At 49.5% G+C, this 19,943-nt stretch overlaps 1 protein-coding gene across 4 annotated transcripts in view; it reads right to left on the bottom strand.

Annotated features, from left to right (window-relative positions):
- The window catches only part of CSMD2 (CUB and Sushi multiple domains 2), a 694,802-nt gene that overhangs the window by 468,707 nt on the left and 206,152 nt on the right, over window positions 1-19,943 (bottom strand). The gene's annotated exons all lie outside the window — the stretch shown is intronic.

Raw genomic sequence — 19,943 nt, 5'->3', positions numbered from 1 at the left:
TGCAGATAAAGTTATATGAACTTTAATTAAGGGGATAACTGCTGCATAGGGTAGTTATGGGGGCAGATAATCCATGCAAAGCACTAACACGATGCCTGGCCAGTACCACCTTCTCTTAGCTGTGAGGCAGGTACTACTATGCTTCCAGCTCTATAGGTGAAGAAACTGAGACCATAGACATAAAGAACTTGCCTGAGGTCACCAACCTGGTAAGTGACAAGCCGAGACTCAAATCACTCCAGCTGACTGCCTTTCACAGATGATTGACACAGGGTCGCTATGGAAACCTGTAGCACCGGGGGTGAGATCTGGTGAGGGCAGCTGACGGGTGTGTGGGGGCACAGTGCAGGGTAGCAGTTCCTGGGGGGGACACTGATGTAACCTGGTCACCTCAGTACCCTGAAGACACACAGTTATGATCAAGCCTGGGGTGGGGAGGCAGGAGGCAAGTTCACAGAAGGATTCTCCCAGCAGCCAAAAGGCAGAAATAACTTGAGTGTCCATCTGTGGATGAATGGATAAACCAAACGTGGTATACCCATACAATGGGATCCTATTCAGCCTTAACAAGATAGGGAACTCTATAACACACCCTAACATGGATGAACCTTGAGGACATCATGCTAAGTGAAATAAGCTAGTAACAAAAAGGTGTATGGTGCACACTCTGTTGACATGAGGTCCCTAGAGAAGTCAAATTCACAGAGAAAGAGGGTGGAAGGGGAGTTGCCAGAGGTTGCAGGAGTGAGCAGTGGGCATTAGGATTTTATGGATATAGTTTCAGTTGGGGAGATGAGCAAATTCTGGATATGGAACGCGGTGATGCTTGGAGAACAATAGGAATACACTTGATGCTCCTGCTCTGCACCCTTGAAAATGGAGCGCTTTGCTATGTCTATAACATAGTTTAAAAACTATGTTTCACATGGTTTAAAAAAATGATGTTTTAGAGGAGGAGGCAAAGGTGCCTGCTCACCCCCCAGGGACCCTAACTCCCTGGCTGCTCCAAGAAGAAGAGAGGGTGATCCCAAGTGGAAACGGTCTGCCGAGCCGCTCTGCTCAGATCACCATGAGCCTCCCTCCTGCCTCATTTCCAATTCTAGAACTATTTATCATCAAGGAGCTGCCGGAGATGGAATGCGAATTAGGAGCTCAGTGTGATTTTGTTTTATCTTGTTTCTCCCGTGAGGTACTGCCTGAGCGGGGCAGGGCGGGAGTGCGCCCATCCCTGTTGTGACTTGTTGCCAAGCAAAGGCGGTGTTGACTACCACGTGGGAGGCTGGGCGTGGAGGATCCTGGAGTCTAGGCAGAAGATGCTCGTTACAGGAAATAATTGCTCTGTGTCCCTTCAGGTTGGCCCCAAAAAATAGAACTCTGAGAAGCAGCATGGATATAACCTTCTTAATTAGTCTCCTCATTTAACCTGGGCTATTACTAGAACAGCATCTGGAGACAGACAGGCCATACTTTACAATTCACTCCTGCTGTCTGGTAGGCAGCTTTGGGTGAGTCTCTGAATGTCATTTGTCCTCAGTCTCCCCATCTGTAGAATGGGGATAACGTAAGTGCGTGCATTAGGTCACGGGGAGGGCGTGGCACACACATGTCCACGTGTGGGAACTGACGTTTCCGTCGTTTGTTATGTCATCATCACCCTGACAACCACTAGCATCATTCCTAAAGGGTGCATTGGAAAAAAAATAGGCAGACAAACACAAGCACAGCATTAGACAAAATGAAGTCCGCTTTCTGCTGTTCCCTCTCCATTCAAATGTACCACAAGAGGCATCAAACCACCCACACACAGGGCTCCCATCCTCCCCTGGTGCCCACACAACGTGTGGCGACTATCACCTGGGTGCTGGGGAGGTGGGTGAGCTCGCACACAGGCTGGGGCCCTGTGTTCCTGGAGGCAGTTCAACGCACCAGATGTGGAGTTTGCTGGGCCCAGTTCAAAACCTGGTTTGACCTCTTTCCGACAATGTGATCCTTGGCCTGCTTTCCTTTTTTTTTTTTTTTTATAAATTGTGAAAAAACATGCATAGCACAAAATTTACTGTCTTTACCCTTTCTGAGGCACAGTTCAGCAGTGTTCAGCATGCTCATGTTGTACTATCCTCAGCAGCATCCATCCACCACATTCTTCATCTTGTGAAACGAAGACTCCATAACCGTTTAACACTAACCTTATCCCCTGCCCTACCCACCCCTGGCAACTGCCACTCTCTCCCTCTATGACGTGACTACTTGTTATCACTTAGCACAAAGTCTTCGTGGGCCATCCACATTGTGGCTGATGTCAAGTGACCATGGGCCTGCTTTTGTAACTTATGAAATGCAGATAACAGGCCACCTTAGAGTTCTTCAAGGATGGAATCTCCCCTGCTGCTCGGTCCAAATTCCTAGGAATATTCCAGACTCCTCTTCTCCACCTCCATATCCAAATTATCAGCCATCCCTGCTAATGACACCTGAATGCACGCCCTGCCCTCCAGCTGTGGTGCTGCCTCCATGGCCCAAGCCACCAGCATCCTTCCCCTAGTCCCCACAGATGTCTACTAACTGCACCCCTGACTCTACTCTTGTCCTCACCCAGCCATTCTTCATGGAGCAACCAGAAGGATATCTTAAAACACAAGTTAGAGCATGTGCCTGCCTTAGTGAAAACAGGCATGTAAAAACCATGCTCCTCACCCAGACCTGCAGTCTCCTTGGTCAACCTCCACTCCCACCCTCTCAGCCTCACTTGCTGTCCTCCAGACACGCTGGCCTTTCCTTCTGTTTCTCAGGCTCACCAAGCCAGCTCCTCCTGCCCCAGGACCTAGGTATCAGCTGTATCTTTTCCCTGGCACAGCCTTGTATTCTGATGTCTGCTTAATTTCCACCTCCTCAGAGAGGCCCCCGCTCACCACACAAATGAAAGAAGCCCCCAAGTCCTCCCTCCAGCTGTTCTAATTTATTTACTTATTTTTTAACCTTTCATCTCATTTCATTTAAGGCTGCACTGCACGGCATGCAGGCATTTAGTTCCCCAACAAGGGATCAAACCCCTGCCCCCTGCAGTGGAAGTGTCAAGTCCTAACCACTGGACCACCAGGGAATTTCCAAAACTGTTCCATTTTAATTCTTTGTGAGGCACTTACCACAATGGGTCATTTCCCCCCTTTCGTTTATTGTCTGTCTCCCCAGACTAGAATGTAAGCTCCACGTCTAATCACTTCACACATGTAGACCCAGAGCCTGGAACAGTCATCACACAATAAATATTTGTTGAATGAATTGACAAATGAGCAATTAGACACAATGGATACAAAGACCCACTTTGCGTAGTGAGAAGTCACACTAGATGGCAGTCATTATGAATATCACTGTCAACATAGTTACTACTCTGGACCTACAGTCTCCTAGATCTACGGGGACAGCCCTTGCTTCAAGATTTGGGAAGAGACAAGTTAGTTTCCAGGGCTTTCTGTATCCCAGTGGGAGCTGAACTCATCCCAGAGGCTTAGTGAGCAGCAGGTTTAGAACCTTCCTGAGTCCTTTCGGCTTGAATTCTATGAATGCTACACTGGCCTCACTTTCTCTCTGCTTGATCTATGGCAGCAAGACAGCTGCTATGAGAAGGCCCAGGAAGGGCGTGGCCTGGATAGAACCAGGAATGAGGTCTGGTGGAAGCAGAGAAGGGAGAAACTGGGAGCCAGTTCCCTCTGGGCCCCTAGTCAAAGCTAACAGAACCCAAATAGTCCCCTGGATCTGAGTTTCCTGAAGCAGAGGCACAGACCAGCCCCGACTGTGCCAGTGAACATCATCCTTTATCAATTGACCTTCCGGAACTCCTGCCATGTACCTGCAGCTTGACCCACGAACTCAACCATGGTGTGTGTGTGTGTGTGTGTGTGTTGGTGCTGCTGCCTATGTGCTTGCAGACACCACCCTGAAAAAAAAAAAAAAATCAAATAGCTCTTTAAGTGATGCTTCATGCAGGGTTTCCATGGCAATGCTTTATGAAACAGCAACAGGAACTTTGGCGGGTTCCCTTCCCCTCCTCCTTCCCTGACTGCCACAGGCCCCTGGCTCCAGGAGACTGTGCTTTGCTCAAGCACCGGCTCCTCCTAGTTGACCTCAGACTTCTTACTCTCTCTTGGCCTCAGTTTGTTTACTTGTAAAGCGGGGACAATAGCAGTATCCATCTCATAGGATTGTTTGGAGAATTAAGTGAGCTGATGTGTGTAAAGCACTTCTCAGGTGGCTAGTATGGGAAGCAGAATTTTAAGAGTCCCACCATCATAATGCCCTCCCCTTGGTGTGGGTAGGACCCTGAATATGATGGGGGGTCACATTGGCAGATGTAATTAAAGTCCAACTCAGTTGTCTTTGAGTTAGGCAAGCAGGAAATTCTTCTGGGTGGGCCTGACCAGGTCAGGGGAGCCTGAGGGTTTGGTGGTCTGAGACTGAAGGCCGCAGAGATTCTTCTGTTGATCTTGAAGATGCAAGCAGCTGTGGCTCTGGAGCTGCAGGGAATTGAACGCTTCCCTCAGTCACATGAGCTTGAGAGAGTACCCCGAGCCTCTGATAAGACGCCAGACTCAGCTGACACCTTTGTGAGACCCTGAATAGAGAGCCCAGTGGAGCCGTGCCCAGCCTTCTGACCCAGGGAGCTGTGAGATGCTGGCCGTGTTCTAAGCGGCCATGTCTGTGGCGGTGCGTGGCATGGCAGCGGGAAGGAGGCACGGTGAATGCTTCAGAGACCTTCCCCGTTGCTGGTGTGACAGCGCCCTGCCCACACGGCCCTCACCAGGCTGCCCTGGGTGTCCCCCCGTCTCTGTCTCCTGGCTGCCCTGTTACCTTCCAACTCAGGTGTTCAAAGGGAAACGGGGTGCAATTTCTCAGGTGATCTGGGCTGCAGCATGAGATCAGATAGCATGCCGTCCCTTCCCTGTCGTGACGAAATGTCTGGAAATGGTGTCCCGGCGATCCAGATGGGAAAGGAGGACGCCTGCTCTGCTGGCTACAGCGGAGCCTTTTCCTTTGTTTACCTCCAGCCTGGCTGGAAATGCGGAGGAGAAAATGCGCGGTGACAGTGGCTGCATTCCCGGCACGGGAGCTCACAATCCACGAAGGCAGGGCCACTGTGTGCCTTCCACCCCTGCTCGCGGCCAGCACAGCCCCAGCCGCAGAGGAAGGCTCAGAGACACTTGGCACGTCAAAAGGGAGTTGCTGTCTTCCGTCCCCATCAGATACAGAATAAAGCCCCAACTGCTCCGTATAGCTCCAGAGGTGGCTCCACGTGTTCCGGCCCCGTCCTCCTCTCTATTCCGCCCACCTCTAGGTGACCAGCTTGGTCCAGTTTGCCTGGGCCCAGGTTTAATACAGAGAGTCCCATGTCCCGGGAAAGCGGGGTCAGGACACAGCCGTCCAATGGGTCTCCTGCCTCCTCTCTTCCCATCGAGCCCCTGACGTGGGCCGTTCAAGTCTTCTGGCATTTCCTCAAACGTGTGCAACTCACAGCCACCAAAGCAGATGCGTTGGCATCCTTCAAGTGTCTGCCCAAGGGCCAACTCCTCGCAGAAGCCCTTTCAGACTGGCCTGTTCAGAATAATTCAACTCACCACTCTCTTCCCCTGGCCCTGTTTCTGTGTGCCGCTTATCCCAATCTGAAATTCAATTATTTACCTGTTGACCTGCATCCACACTGGAAATCCACCTCCATAAGGGAGACACTGTCTTCTCCTGCTAGGTCCTAGCGCGCAGCATGCATGTCGAATGAATGAACGAAGGCTTATCTTCTAATAGGGCTTCCGGCCCCCCTCCAAATACTGACTGCCATAAGACGGCAGCCCTCTGGGCCTCAGGGTCCTCCTGCCCCGCCCCTGCCCCGTTCTGTGGTCCTGGTGTTCCCAGCGCCAGGCTACCCTGTCCCCTTCCTCCCTCTGAAGCCGTGCCCCTCCCCCTCCCCTTTCCTCCAGATGAACCCCCCAGGGAGAGTCTTGACCTCACCCCATCCCCTCTGTATTGAAACTGTCTTTTATTTGTTAGGTCTGAGAAATCTCACATCAGCTCTGCCTCTGGCCTCCCTTGCTCAATTATTCAACACACAGAATCCGCGGGAGCCTGTTGCATTCACAGAGACATTATCAGACCACTGGCTCGGAACCTTGGTGCTCTCCAGCAGCCGCTTCTTCCTAATTATTCATTAATTCATTTCATAACTCTATGGAGAAGCCCGTGCCAAGCATCGGATACAGGACCATGGTTCAGACTCAGACCCTGCCTTCCAGGGGCTCATGGCCTCATGGGGGAGACAGATGTATAAGCAAATAATTACAGGAAGAGGAAGGGGGGCTGGAGCACAAGCCTGCCCCAGTGCTGCGGGTGACTGGGAGCCACAATCACTTCCCATGGAAATGGAAACTCATCTGCCCACGTTGTGAGCTCAAGAATCAGACACTTCCTCTTCCAGCTAACACTCTCTGAAGGATGAGAGTTTTGAGGTCCTTTTCTTGTGTTTTGAAGAATCTCTGCATTGGTGTTTAGAAATCACCCTCTCATTGGGGACAAATCTGATTTGAAGATGACTCTGAAATTAGTAAAGGGCTTTCCTGATGGCTCAGACAGTAAAGAATCCACCGGGATTAGTAAGGTATTGAGAGGCAGCACTCCAGGGTGCATACCCACTGGGAATAGGGTCTGGAGGAGGCCATATCGCCCATCCTTTCTCTGATCTCTGTGGTAGCCCAGACAGTCCTGGGTCAGGGTTTCTACCTTCATCTCCTGTCCTTCTCTCCCATTCTCAGCAAGCACTGGACCTTGAAATAAATCCAGTCTACCAATGTGACAGAGAGCATCGATGTCTGCCAACCTGTCTCTGGCCAGCTGAAGCCCTACTTTCAAAGGATAGTACCCAGAATTCCCTGGCTTGAGGCAGCCCTCTGCCTGATCTCACCCACTGTATCAGACCCTGCAGATGGAACAGGGAGGCTTTGGGGCTCTGCAGTGATGCCGCTGGGCACCTTCATTCATTATGATCAGCACTGTGGTCGCTTTCCCCAGTTCAAGCTTAGCCTGGCCCCCAAACTCACCCCTTTCCCACAGCTTGCCACCCATGTCCTGTTATGCCATGGACGGCTGTGCTCACTGAGAATAGGGTCTCCTGGCCTGGCGTGCCCTCTCCTGTTTGGAAAACAGTGGCTTCCAATGTTTCAGTGGCGGCTGGGAAAGGGTGGCAATGTCCCTGGGGCAATGTCAACCCGAAGCAGGGTTCTGGAGTCGAGACTCCAGTTGAGCTGTGTGACTTTGAGAAATCCACTGCACCTCTCTCATCCTCGGGTGCCTCATATGGGAAAGAGGAGCTATTAAGACTCAGAGGTGTTGAGAGAATTAAATGAGAGTTCATATAATGCACTTATTGGCGATCCTGGTACATAGTAAGTGCTCGGTAAATGTTATGCAGCTGTTCAGGCTAAGATGGAAAACTTTCAGCAAATGCAGGCGGGCTGGGCTAGAGAGGGAATGTGCAGGCTCCTTTGTTAGGAGCTCTGACCACAGTGCCTAGTAACCTCATGCTCACCATTCCCATCTTCTTTGCATCTTTCCTCCCCTCTTTGCCGGCTTCATATACTTCTAATGAGGGTGAGCGGAACCTGGAAGCAGTCCAGGGGAAAGAGCAGGTGCTGTAAGTGGGCAGTGTTGCTATTTGAGGGGCTGGTTCTCTCGTTCAGGGGGATCGGCGGGGACATAAAGATTTCAGTTGGTAAAAGCAGGTCTCTGTAAATGCAACTGTTCAGTGGGAATCAGCTACCTGCAAGCAAGGAACGTTAGGTCAGTCTGGTTCTCATAGGGGACTTGAAGCTGGATTCAGCTGATTTCCAAACAACCCTGCAGCAATAGATTTATTGCCACTCCTTTGCTTGAATACTCCAACAGCTTCCCCTCTCAGAGTAAATACCAGAGTCCTTGCAGAGGTCCCAGACACTCTCCCTCCTCTACCCCTCCCCCACTCCCCAGCCTCAGGGCCTCTGCACTTGCAGTTCCCTCAGCCTGGAACCATCTTCCTCCCAAAGATCAGATGGTTCACTCCCTCACCTCCATCCGCTGTTTCCTCAAAGGTCAACTTCTCAGTGAGATCTTTCCTGACCATCCTGTTCCAAATCGCAAGCCCCACCCCTCATCTGACCTCTTCCCAACTAATACATCCTGTAGTCATTTAAATTCGTCATTTATATTCTCTAGAATGTGAGCTCCTTGGGGGCAGAGGTTTCTGGTTTGTTCATTCTTGTCCTTAGAACAGTGCCTGGCACATAGCTGGTGATCAGTATCTGCTGAATGAATGAGTGAATAAGTGATGGAAGGAAAAAAGGGCAGGTACCACTTGCCCAGATCCTGCCATCACGGGGTGAGGGCTCCCCACCTCCAGCCTTCCTCACCATGGCTCCCAGAGTGATCTCTCAAATGCACCCCTGACCATATCCCTCTCTTCCTTAAAGTCCTTTATTGAACCCCTCACCCAATAATCCATGCTACGCCCAAGCTTTCCCAAGAGAGAGAGAGTGAAGTCTGGGATGCACTTCTGCCCTCGTCCATCAAGGAGACCTTCAAGATAAAGGCCAAACTCCTCTGCAGGGCCCGTGCCCAGCCTCTGTGGCCTTCTCTGCATTCTTTGCTTTATACACCCAAGCTGTAGGCGATGAGCCACCCGGATGGGTGTTCCTGCTCAAAGGCTGTTCTCTCCATCCTCTGTGCCTTTGACCCTGGGGCTGCCCATTCTGTCTGGACCACCCTTCCTGGCCTCCTTCACCCACCCTACCCTTGAAAACTCCTGTTCAGGCTTCTAAAGGCCATTGCCTGGTTCATAATCAGCTGTCACCTGGCTAAGCATTTTCCCTGACTGCACCCATTGCATGGGTACGTCTGTAGCTTGGCAGCCCACTGGATTCTTGGGGGAACTTTAAAAACCCCCATGTCTGGGTTCTACTGACAGAGACTGATTGACTTGCTCTGAGATCAGGTCTGAGCATGTGTGTTTTTGTGTTCTGTCTTTTTTACAGCTTTGCTGAGGTATGATGGACACACGATAAATGGCATATATTTGAAGCACACACTTAGATCAATCTTAACCTGTCTTACAGGTTAAGACCTGTAACCTGCTAAATCATCACCACTGGGATAAGGAAGATATCAACAAGCTGAGACAGTTTCCCTGGAACTCCCTAAGTCTCCCCACCGTTCTCTATCCACCCCTCCCTTCAGGCAACCATTAATCTGCTTTCCCTCCCTCTAAATTGATTTATAATTTCTAGAATTTAATGTAATGAATTTAATGATTCCATGTAAAGGGAATCACATGGTACACACTGCTTAAAAAAATTTTTTTTAACTGTGGCAAAAGTCACATAACATAAACATACTATTTGAACTATATTTAATGGTACAGTTCAGTGGCACCAAGCACATTCACATTGTTGTACAAATCTCACTATCATCCATCTCTCAAATTTTTCACTTTCTAAACTACATTCTTTTTCTCAGCGTCTTCCACTCAGGACAATTCATCTGCATACGTACAAGTTGTGTCTCTCTGTCTTGGATTGTCTATCGGACACATGCATGCTCAGTCATGTCTGACTCTTTGTGACCCCATGGACTGTAGCCCACCAGGCTCCTCTGTCCACCGGATTATCCCAGCAAGAACACTGGAGTGGGTTGCCGTTTCCTACTCCAGGAGATCTTCCCAACCCAGACTGAAGCTGTGTCTCCTGCATCTTCCACAGTGCAGGCAGATTCTTCACTGCTGGGGCACCAGGGAAGCCTGTGTCTCTCTGTAGTTCACCACTTACTACTGAGTAGTGTCCCGTGAGATGGATATACCAAAGGCTGTTTAGTCATTGGATCCAACAGGCGTGTTGATAGACATTTGTATCATTTCCAGTTTTCAGTTCTTACAAGTAAGGCTGCTAAACATTTGACTATAAGTCTATGTGTAAATATAAGCTGTATTTTTTGAGGGGGTAACACCTGGGAGTCAAAGGGCTGAGTCCAAGGGTAGGTGTATGCTTAACCTTTTAAGAAATTGCCCTGCAAATAGCTTCTCAGTACCCCTTTTCTAGATTACATATATACACGTTGATAAACGATATTTGGTTTTCTCTGACTTACTTCACTCTGTACGACAGACTCTAGGGCTACCCACACCACTATAAATGACGCACTTTCATCCCTCTTTATGGCTGAGTAATACTCCATTGTATGTATGTACAGCAGAACTAACAGCATTGTAAAGCGACTCCTGCCTGGAAAGTCCCATGGACGGAGGAGCCTGGTGGGCTGCAGTCCATAGGGTCACGAAGAGTCGGACACGACTGAGCGACTTCCCTTTCACTTTTCACTTTCATGCATTGGAGAAGGAAATGGCAACCCATTCCAGTGTTCTTGCCTGGTCAATCCCAGGGACAGGGGAGCCTGGTGGGCTGCCGTCTATGGGATCGCACAGAGTCGGACACGACTGAAGTGACTTAGCAGCAGCAGCAAGAAAATAAAAAAGAAATTTCCCAACTTTTTTCCATAGTGATTAAACCATTTTTGTGTCCTCATCCACGGTGTAGGACAGTCTTAGAGTGCATGGGGTTTTTAAAAACTTCCTGCTGCTGCTGCTTCTATTTTGTCCCTAAGTTGTGTCTGACTCTTTGCGGCCCCATGGACTGTAGCCCATTGGGCTCCTCTGTCTGTGGGACTTCCCAGGCAAGAATACTGGAGTGGGTTGCCATTTGCTTCTCCAGGAGATCTTCCCGACCCAGGGATTGAATGGTGGCTCTTGCTGCATCTCCTGAATTGCAGGTGGATTCTTTACTGCTGAACCACTGGGGAAGCCCCCGAATTCCCTAGGTACTGCTAATGTACAACTGGGGCTCTAAACAGATCAAAATGCTCTTTGAGATCGAAGTGCTGCCATGCAGGGATTGAGAGGAAGCTCTAAGGTAAGATCCCCATGAGTTCAAATCCCAGCTCTGCCACTTACTCCTTATAACACTCACCCTCTCTATGCCCCAATGTGTTCATTTATAAAGTAAGGATGATGAATAACAGCACTTGTTTCAGAGAGCTACTGTGAGGATGTACATAAAATGTATTTACAATAGGCCCTGGGGTGTGGTCAGCACCTTCCAAATATTTACAATTATCTTTTAATCTCTGCACTTCTGGTGCCGAGTAAAACTTGCCCAGCCTGTATTGGGCTCTCTGGAAATGTCTGCAGGATGGACAATTAAACAACTGGAGTGAGGCAATGGCAAAGGTTCTAGAATCCTCCAGGTGCTCACGTTCCAGGCTCCCAAGGCCCTCTGAGGTAACTGTGGGTCTCCCGGCTCCCATTCCCACCAAGACTTCTGTTTCTATTCCTGACTGGGGAACCAAGTCTCCTCCCTCCTTGGGTCCTGCCCAGGAAGACTGATGCACAGCCCTTTCCCCTCCTATGAAAGGCCCTCCTCTGGACCCAAGGCCACTGAGACACAGCAGGGGCTTCCTGGCCCCTGGTCGGGGAGGGCCATTGAATTGCAGCACCAGATAAGTCTGGTTTACATCCTTGTTCTGCACCCAACTAGCTGGGTGACTGTGCGCAGGTCATCAGATCTCTCCGGGATCCGTTTCCTCATTTAGAAAACAGTGACACTCCCAACACCTTCCACAAAGGATTGCGGAGAGCGAATCAGAACTGGTACTTTTTCACATAAACATTCAGCACTGTGACAAGTGTCACATGGAAAGTGTTCAGGAAACTATTATTCTTTAACCTCCAAGAGGCAGAAGAGGAGGGCAGCTTGGTCTGGACACCTGCTGTCTCTGCCCTCTTGCTCACCCCTATTTAGTGAGCATCCCCTTGGTCAATCTCATGAACTTGAATCAAAGTGGCCAGGATGGAGGTAGAATTCTTCTCCCCACTTATCCTCTTCCCTTGACCCTGGAGCTGAGGAGCCCTTGCTCCCCATTTCCTCCATGAGCCTTCTTGGGACAAAGCTTGATAGAGCTCCGACTTATGGTGAGGTGTCCCAACTGATTTTTGAGGCCTCATCAGAGCCTGTCATCCCTGGCTTTCCATCATCTGGCTTTGAAATGATGCCAGAGGACAAATGCCTTCCAGGACCTCCCTGGTGGCCCAGTGGCTAAGACTCCAAGCTCCTAATGCAGGGGCCCAAGTTTGATCCTGGATCCCACATGCCACAACTAAAGATCTCCTATGCCACAATGAAGGTCCTGCATGCCCCAGCAAGACGTGGTGCAACCAAACAAATAAATGCATGTATGACCCTCCCTCCCTCCCCCCCCCACACACAAAAAGAAATGCCTTCCATGCTTAGTGCCATGAACACTCTTTAGGAGCAGGTCCAGGGTTCCCATTATAGAGTCTCCTTGGGTGCAGGGAACACTCTCCTCATTTTAACTTGCCCCAGCCAAAGCCAGGGGGTAAAGACCATGGTACAGATGCCCCTGTGCCTAGGCCAGTGCTGGGTGCTGTCAGAAAGTTCGGGATAACTGTGGTCCCTCGACCTGAGGGATTCTCATCTAATGTCTAGGCCTAGACTGAACCTCCAAAATCACTTTCTGGTCACCAGTGCATTACGCATGCAGAAACAGCTGCATAATTTGCAAAGCCCAGTGCAAAATACAGAGCCCTTTGTTCAAAACATGATTAAAAATTGCAAGAGGGCATGAAACCAGGCATGGGGCCCTGGTGCCCTACATGACTGCAGAGGCCTTATACCCCTGAAATGAAGTGAAGTGGCTCAGTGGTGTCCGACTCTTTGTGACCCCATGAACTGTAGCCTACCGGGCTCCTCCATCCATGGGATTTTCCAGGCAAGAATACTGGAGTGGGTTGCCATTTCCTTCTCCAGGGGAACTTCCCGACCCAGGGATCGAACCCAGTTTCCCACATTGTAGGCAGACGCTTTACCACCTGAGCCACAAGGGAAGCTGTGGCTATACCCCCGAGGGTGGTCCTAAATGTAGGGGGCTAAAAAAATGGCACATCCCCTCCATGAGCCATGGAACAGCAGGATGAAGGTCAGGCTGAGGAGGATGAGAAGACAGTCCAGACCTTCAGGAGTTCAGTCTCATGGCAGATGCAGAGAGAAGTCAGTAGGTAAGCCTAGCACTGAGCCACAAGCCCAATGGCAGAGGCATGACGGGAGTGGAATGAACTTATGGGAGGCAGCTTTCCTGCTGTGTTGAGGTCAGGGATGACTTCTAGGAAAAAATTATTCAAGATCTGGATTTTATAGGATAGGAAGCCTACAAGGGTTCCTGAACTCCCAGGGATTCCCTGGTTCATTAAGTTACACCTTGGATCTCTCATCTTGACCCCAGATTCCAGCCAGTCTGCTAGCCATGAAACCTTCTAGATCTCAACTCCAGGCCAACCTTGGTCCCACCTGCACATCTCAACCACAGTCACGGGAGCTGACTGTCCTTATGGCTGCAAATCCTCGAAGACTCAGTCTCCATAAAGTGAACTTTGATTTGGGCCATCATTCCTAATGATGCCGAGGCTTAGCTTTGAATTGCACGGAAGGGAGACACTCAGCTAGTGAGCAAATCTAGATGACCACTGGACATCTCTGGCTCTCTGGGGTTCTCTTCTTGGGTTTATGCAGCAATTCCTTTGAAGTGATGAAAATCTTTATTTTATTGTGAAAAAGCATTTCCCAAAATAGAGCCAACTGCCCAGGGTGGTAATGGAAGTAAAAAGTAAGTGAGGAGTCTAAGAAGTAATGGGTTTTAGCTAGAAAATAGAAGCCGTGGGTGAATTAAGGAATGGATGTTGAATTTGATGGTGGCTTTGATTCGTGAGTGTTTGAAAACAAGGAAGAGATGATTTATGAAATCATTTCAGCAAGTGTTTCAGCCAGGGCAAAAATTGCTCATTGAGTGGGAATGAATACTTTGGTGACAGCTCAAAAGGCAGTTGAGTGTTGTAAGAATTTGCCCAGGGAACCCACGATTCTCCATGAAAATGCTCTTGGAATACAGCTGGGAGCCCCATCAACATTTCCATAAAAGCGCCGGGTGGTAGAGGCAGTTCTGTACCAGTCGGCTGACCTCTGAGCACAGGAAAGTCTTCAATGCTCTACGAAGTGTTTTCCCTTTGCTGCAGAAGTTAATAGGGGTGTGGCATTGTCATTCATCATGATGCCATTTCTGCTCAGAAGCTTTGCTGAAGCTCCACATGAATGCTGGTCGAGTAATGATATGAGGCAATGGAAAGAGAAGTTTATTTTAGTGGAGAATTAATTTTAATATTTTATAAATGGCTCTGGTCTTTAGTTATGGAATCATTAAAGATCTGAAGAGGACATCAAAATACCTTTTTTAAAAGTACGAACTCTACTAATTTAACGGAGGAAATGTCCCCAGCTATTGGAGGACTTGGGAATGTCAAGTTCTCAAAATATACCCTGCCGGAATTTCAAGGATCTACCAACAGAGGGATGCTTGCTCACCCTAGTGAGAACATATCTGGGCAGTGTGTGGATGTGTAATTCAGTCATTCAGTCATGTCCAACTCTTCGTGACTCTACAGACCATAGCCCATCAGGTTCCTCTGTCCACCGGATTTTTGGGGCAAGAATACTGGAGTGGGTTGCCATTTCCTTCTCCAGGAAATCTTCCCATCCCAGGGATGGAATCTGCATCTCCTGCATTAGCAGGCGGATTCTTTACATTGAGCCACCTGAGAAACCCTTGAACACATCCAGCTATATTTATTCTTGCTTAATGACCGAGCACATCTGCACTCACAGAGGACCTCGGGTTCAAGTGTCCATACCCGCTTTCCCCTTACATCACATAGGCGTCTCTACAGACTTCTTTCTCTTTCTATGTGATGCCACTTCCTCCTCTCACCACTTCTCAGGTCAGATCCTAGCCAAAGGTACATAAAAGCCACTGAGCAGGTGTTCCAGAGGTATCACAAGGAAAATGCATGAGCCTCTTGTGACCACCCCTACCCGCCCCCGCCACACACACACAGGTGCTAGCCCTGAAGTCAAGGCTTCCATATCGGGAAGAAACATCCCAAAGGGCCTGCCCAGGGAGACTGGGCCCAACTGGCTTAGAGTAACCTGATCAAATGCCTTATTCAGGGCAGCGGGTGTCTCAGAAAATCCTAGGTCACACTCTGCTTCGTTCCTATTATATTTCCAGACGTCTGAGCTGTGAAAAAGAGCCTTGGAGCAGAACACTCTTGACACAGAGGGAAGAGGGCTGATTTGAAGGACTCCATTCTCTAGGATGACAGAAACTCAGGGGAGACCAAGTCTTCCTTGGGCAGTGTTCTGCAAGGAAGTCAGAAACCACAGGTGAGAGGCCACTCTGTGGGAGCATCCCTGGATGCGAAAGCCTGGGAACTGTGCACACCTGCTGTCGTTCCAACCCCTGACCAATCGTCACACGCAAGGTAAATGTGATGGGACATATTCTGAGTCCACCCATGCGGGTTCAGCACCTAGATGCTCTCCAGCTATGACATTAACAGCCTGCTCAACTTTCTCTTAGGTGGACATAAGGCATAGCCACAGATATAGGTTAGAGGAAGGCTGAGCTGCTCTGCACTGCTCTTCATCCTGCGGCCAGCATGGGGGATTAGACAGAGAAGTGGAAAACCTGGCTTCAAGGGCCAGTCATGCAGCAATCAGCAGAGTCACGTGACTGCTCAGACCTTCAGCTTTCTCATTTCCAAAATGGGCATGCTAGCTCCTGTCTTGACTGTTGTTATCAAGATCCAGTGAGTCAGTGGCCATGAGTGTTCAGGAGACTACAAACTCCACTGCACAGGTGAGAGCTTATTATCTATTATTATGTAGCAGTGGGCATGGCACTTCCTGCTTCAACATAATTGTCAATTCCTTTTACGTTTGTTGAGGGCAGGTCCTTACCTCTTTTCTAAAGAGGAGGGGACATATCTGGCTTCTTTCCCTACTCTCTCATTTCTTCCTCTTCAAGAAAAGAGGAGTACAACTGATTACTTACAGCCCAATATTTATCAAGCCATATTTTCAAGAGCAAAAGGGCTGACTGTCATGTTTTGCTCTGATTTAATCTGCCTTCTAGAAGAAAGCACCATTCTGTCCTCATCCACCCTTTCCGTGTGTGACTGGGTGGGTAAATCTGGTCAACCTTGCCCCTTGCGACTGCCAATCTTTTCTTTGAGAGGAAGATGGGCAGTTCCATCTTATCCCCCAGTCTAGCCCTATTTAAGTCCCCCACCCTGGGGAGCTTGTCAAATAAGAAGTTAATAAAGCTGGCTCTCTGACTCCTGTTTTGGCAAGTGATCTTTGCAATACTTATTTCTTAGACTTAAAACTTAAACGGGAAGAGGAATGTCTTAAGCCACCTGAAGTCTTGTTACTCATCTCTACAGTGTTTTACAAATCCCAGGTGGCAGACGGACCCCAAGGTGATCCCCTCAAATTCCCCACCTTCTGCTGTTCCTACCTTTGTGTAATACCATGCCCTGAAGTGTGGGTGAAGCCTATAATTTGTTTCTGACAATAGAACATGGAAAAGGTGACAGGATGTCACTCTCATGATAATGTTGTATTAGAAGAGTGGATATAGAGACTCCCCTTGCAGTTTCATGAACTCAAATGCCTTGCTGGAGAAGCCCATGTGACAAGGAACTGAAGTGACCTCTAGGAACTAGGACCGAGGGCTTCCTCTGGAACACAGCGTGGTACCCAACGTTCTGACAGAAAACTGGGACTCCTCAGTAGTAGAGCTTCAAAGACACAAAGTCTTCCAGTAACCGGAATGAGCTTGGAAGGGGATTCCTCCTCAGTCAAGCCTCCAGATGAGAACGCAGCCCAGCTAAGACTTGACTGCATCCTGTAAGACCCTGAGCAGAGGATTCCGTTAACCCATGCCCAGCCTCCTGACCCATATAATTGTGTTAGTATTATTAACCGTGAGATAACAAGTGTGTGTTGTTTTAGGCTGCTGTGGCAACACTATACTTGTGATAATCTCTACTTGTGATCACGGATTATTGTGATGATAACTACTGCATTCGTTTTCTGTTAGGACTTTACCTTCTGGAGGCTACGTTCTCAGGCCTCTGCTGACCCTCACTCTTCTTGGTTGCATGCCCCTCCTGGCGAGGTCTGTGCACATCCTGTCTATTCCCTGGAGAAGGCCCCGTAAGGCTCTCCCATCATCCTTCACTTAGAGGTGATAAACAAAACTGTGGGGATCAGTGAGATCATAGGAGAAAGAACTGGGAAGGGAAGAACAGAACAAGGACCAAACCCTGGGGAATGTTCCCATTTACAGGTGACTGATCCACGTTGAGATGTGTTATAAATATAAAATACATGCCCAATCTTAGAGACTTAGTATGAAAGGAAATATGAAAATACATCCATGTGAAATACACCATTAATATTTTTTACAATGATTACTTATTTAAAGAGTAATATTTTGATTGTGAAAGCTTAAATAAAATACACGATTAGATTTAATTCATGTGTTTCTTTTTACCATTTCAATATGACTGTTAGAAATTTAAAATTACTTACATGGCCCTTCCTGAGGTTTACATTGTATTTCTATTAGATCTGTCACGAGGTATTTTGGAGTTATTTTCTGGTGCCAGGTACTGTGCTAGAGATTTATGACGCTATGTCATCTGATCCTCGTGGTAACCCTCTACTATTTCTATTAAGAAAGCTGAGGTTTGGAGAACTTAAGTGACTTTCCCAAGATCGCACTAGACGGTCATCAAGAGACAGAAGTTCAAATCAAGTCGTTGGGCTCAGAATCCCTTGCTGGTAACCACTGTGCTCCGCTGACTCCTTAGGTAGATGAATGAGGGAAGGAGTGAATGAATGTGTATGTTTCTGGTGGCGATGAGAGGTGGAATGATTCCAGCTCTTGCTATCAGACTCCGCAGGCAAAGGCAAGCCCTGTTGCAGACACGGCACCCCAGGCTTCCCCCCTCCCACCTCCCCCATGTAAAACTGCCACACAGCCTCCCTGGGGAATCCCTGTGTCTGCAGTCCCTGATCTGACGATCATTCCAAATCTCCCCCCAACCTGACCTCTGCTCCCATAAAGTAAGCCCAGCTTTGCAGAACTACAAGGTGACATCGGATGGCATCTGACATTGAGCTCAGGCCTGGGAGATACTTGGGAGAGGGTACTACTTGGGAGAGGGTAGTTCTATAGATGCTCCCGTGGCACATACTCCCACTCCTTGCCCTGCCCGGCAGGGGAGAGCAGATGCCCACTGCACAGAGCAGCCATGCCTGCCAGTCCCGGCCTTCCCAGGGGAGGCAGCTTCCTGTAAGCCTGCAGGGATGCTACTCACACGTGTGGGTGCAGGGCTGAACCTCTGGGAAGATGGACTGATTCGTGCCCACCCACTTTCTCCCACCTCCCTGAAATCCAGAGCCAGGAAATGACTTTCCAGATCCCTTAACTGATGAGCGGCAAACTCTGGATTCTAATCTGTATCTGTTTAACTGCAAAACGTGTGTTATGTTTTCCATAACCCATGCTGCTCCCCATGTGTCTCATCCACGGCTTACTTCTCTAAGCCTCAGTTTCCTCGTCAGTAAATTGGGATGGTAATAACTGGACTGCTGAGAGGATTCATTGGGAAAATGCATGTCAGGAGTTCAGCACAGGCCCTGGCATAGCACAGACACTCTCGAAACCAGGGCAATTATCATCATCAGGATCACCGCTGTCACTATGGTGGCCCCTCCCCCGGTGTCTGCAGGGACACTGGGGACACCACTGGCAGTTGAGAGGATCTCCTTCAAGGCTTCTGGTATAGTCCAAGGACGCCTTTCTGGACAGCGTGACTCAAGATTAACACGCAGGGGATGAGCACAGTGTTCATCCTCCCTGGAGGCCCTGCTGGGGCCACATCAGCCTTGACCTCCCGAGTTCCCCCAGGCCCTGAGACCATGGGTGAGCTGGCATCAGCGGCCTTGTGGACACTCATCACTGATGCTCCTCCAGCCCCGTGGATGCAGTGGCCGGCCAGCCTGCCTCAGTGGGGCTGCTCCAGGACAGGGGGGTCTGCAGACCCCTGGAATCAGGCTCCTCCAGCTCCGTGGATGCAGAGGCCAGCCAGCCTGCCTCAGTGGGGCTGCTCCAGGACAGGGGCCTCTGCAGACCCCTGGAAGCAGGCTCCTCCAGCCCTGTGGATGCGGTGGCCACCCAGCCTGCCTCAGTGGGGCTGCTCCAGGACAGAGGGGTCTACAGACCCCTGGAAGCAGTGCGCCTGTCTTGGGCTTTTCTCTTGACCCCATCGCTTCAGCTTTTGAGTGACGCCACACATCTGATGTCCTGTCTATCATGTGCATGGGTGGGGGCAGGGCTGCCAGCTTCCAGCAGCTCCGGGAGCTGCTGGTGTGAAATGTGGTGTGAAAGCGGGGAGACTGATTGCTCCTCTGCCTTTTCCAGAAGCTTCAGGCAGGCCAAGTGGGACGTGCACGTGCCCTCAGCAGGATAGCTAGGCTTTACTCTGGGGGCTGAGCGAGGAAGCCTGTCTCCAAGATCTCAATGCCAATCCTCCTCACTTCCCTGCCCAGCTCCTCCTGGGCCCCGGGGAGCCCTCAAGGGCTGGTGCTAAGACCTGATCCTGGAAGTCCTCCAAAGAGGGGAGTCTACTGTTCACAGAGATGCCGAGGACTCTTTTCCAGAGGATTTGGATGGGTTGGAGGCAGATAGCACAATTCGCCAAATAAATCAGAACTTGATACTTCTATCAGCCCAGGAGACAAATATTTATACTATTTATATCATTGGCAATCCCTAGGGAAGCTGATCTGTATAGAACCACATGCTGCTTAGGAGGTAAAAAACATTTTGAAGTTCCTGAGGGTCACTTTCATGGTTTAGCAATGCTTTGGCTTCCCCAGTCAGGGATGGGGGGTGGGGGTAGGGAA

Source organism: Bos javanicus, chromosome 3 (genome assembly GCF_032452875.1).
Source record: "Bos javanicus breed banteng chromosome 3, ARS-OSU_banteng_1.0, whole genome shotgun sequence".
Classification (NCBI taxonomy): Eukaryota; Metazoa; Chordata; class Mammalia; order Artiodactyla; family Bovidae; genus Bos; species Bos javanicus.
This window is presented reverse-complemented; position numbering and strand designations above follow the sequence as displayed.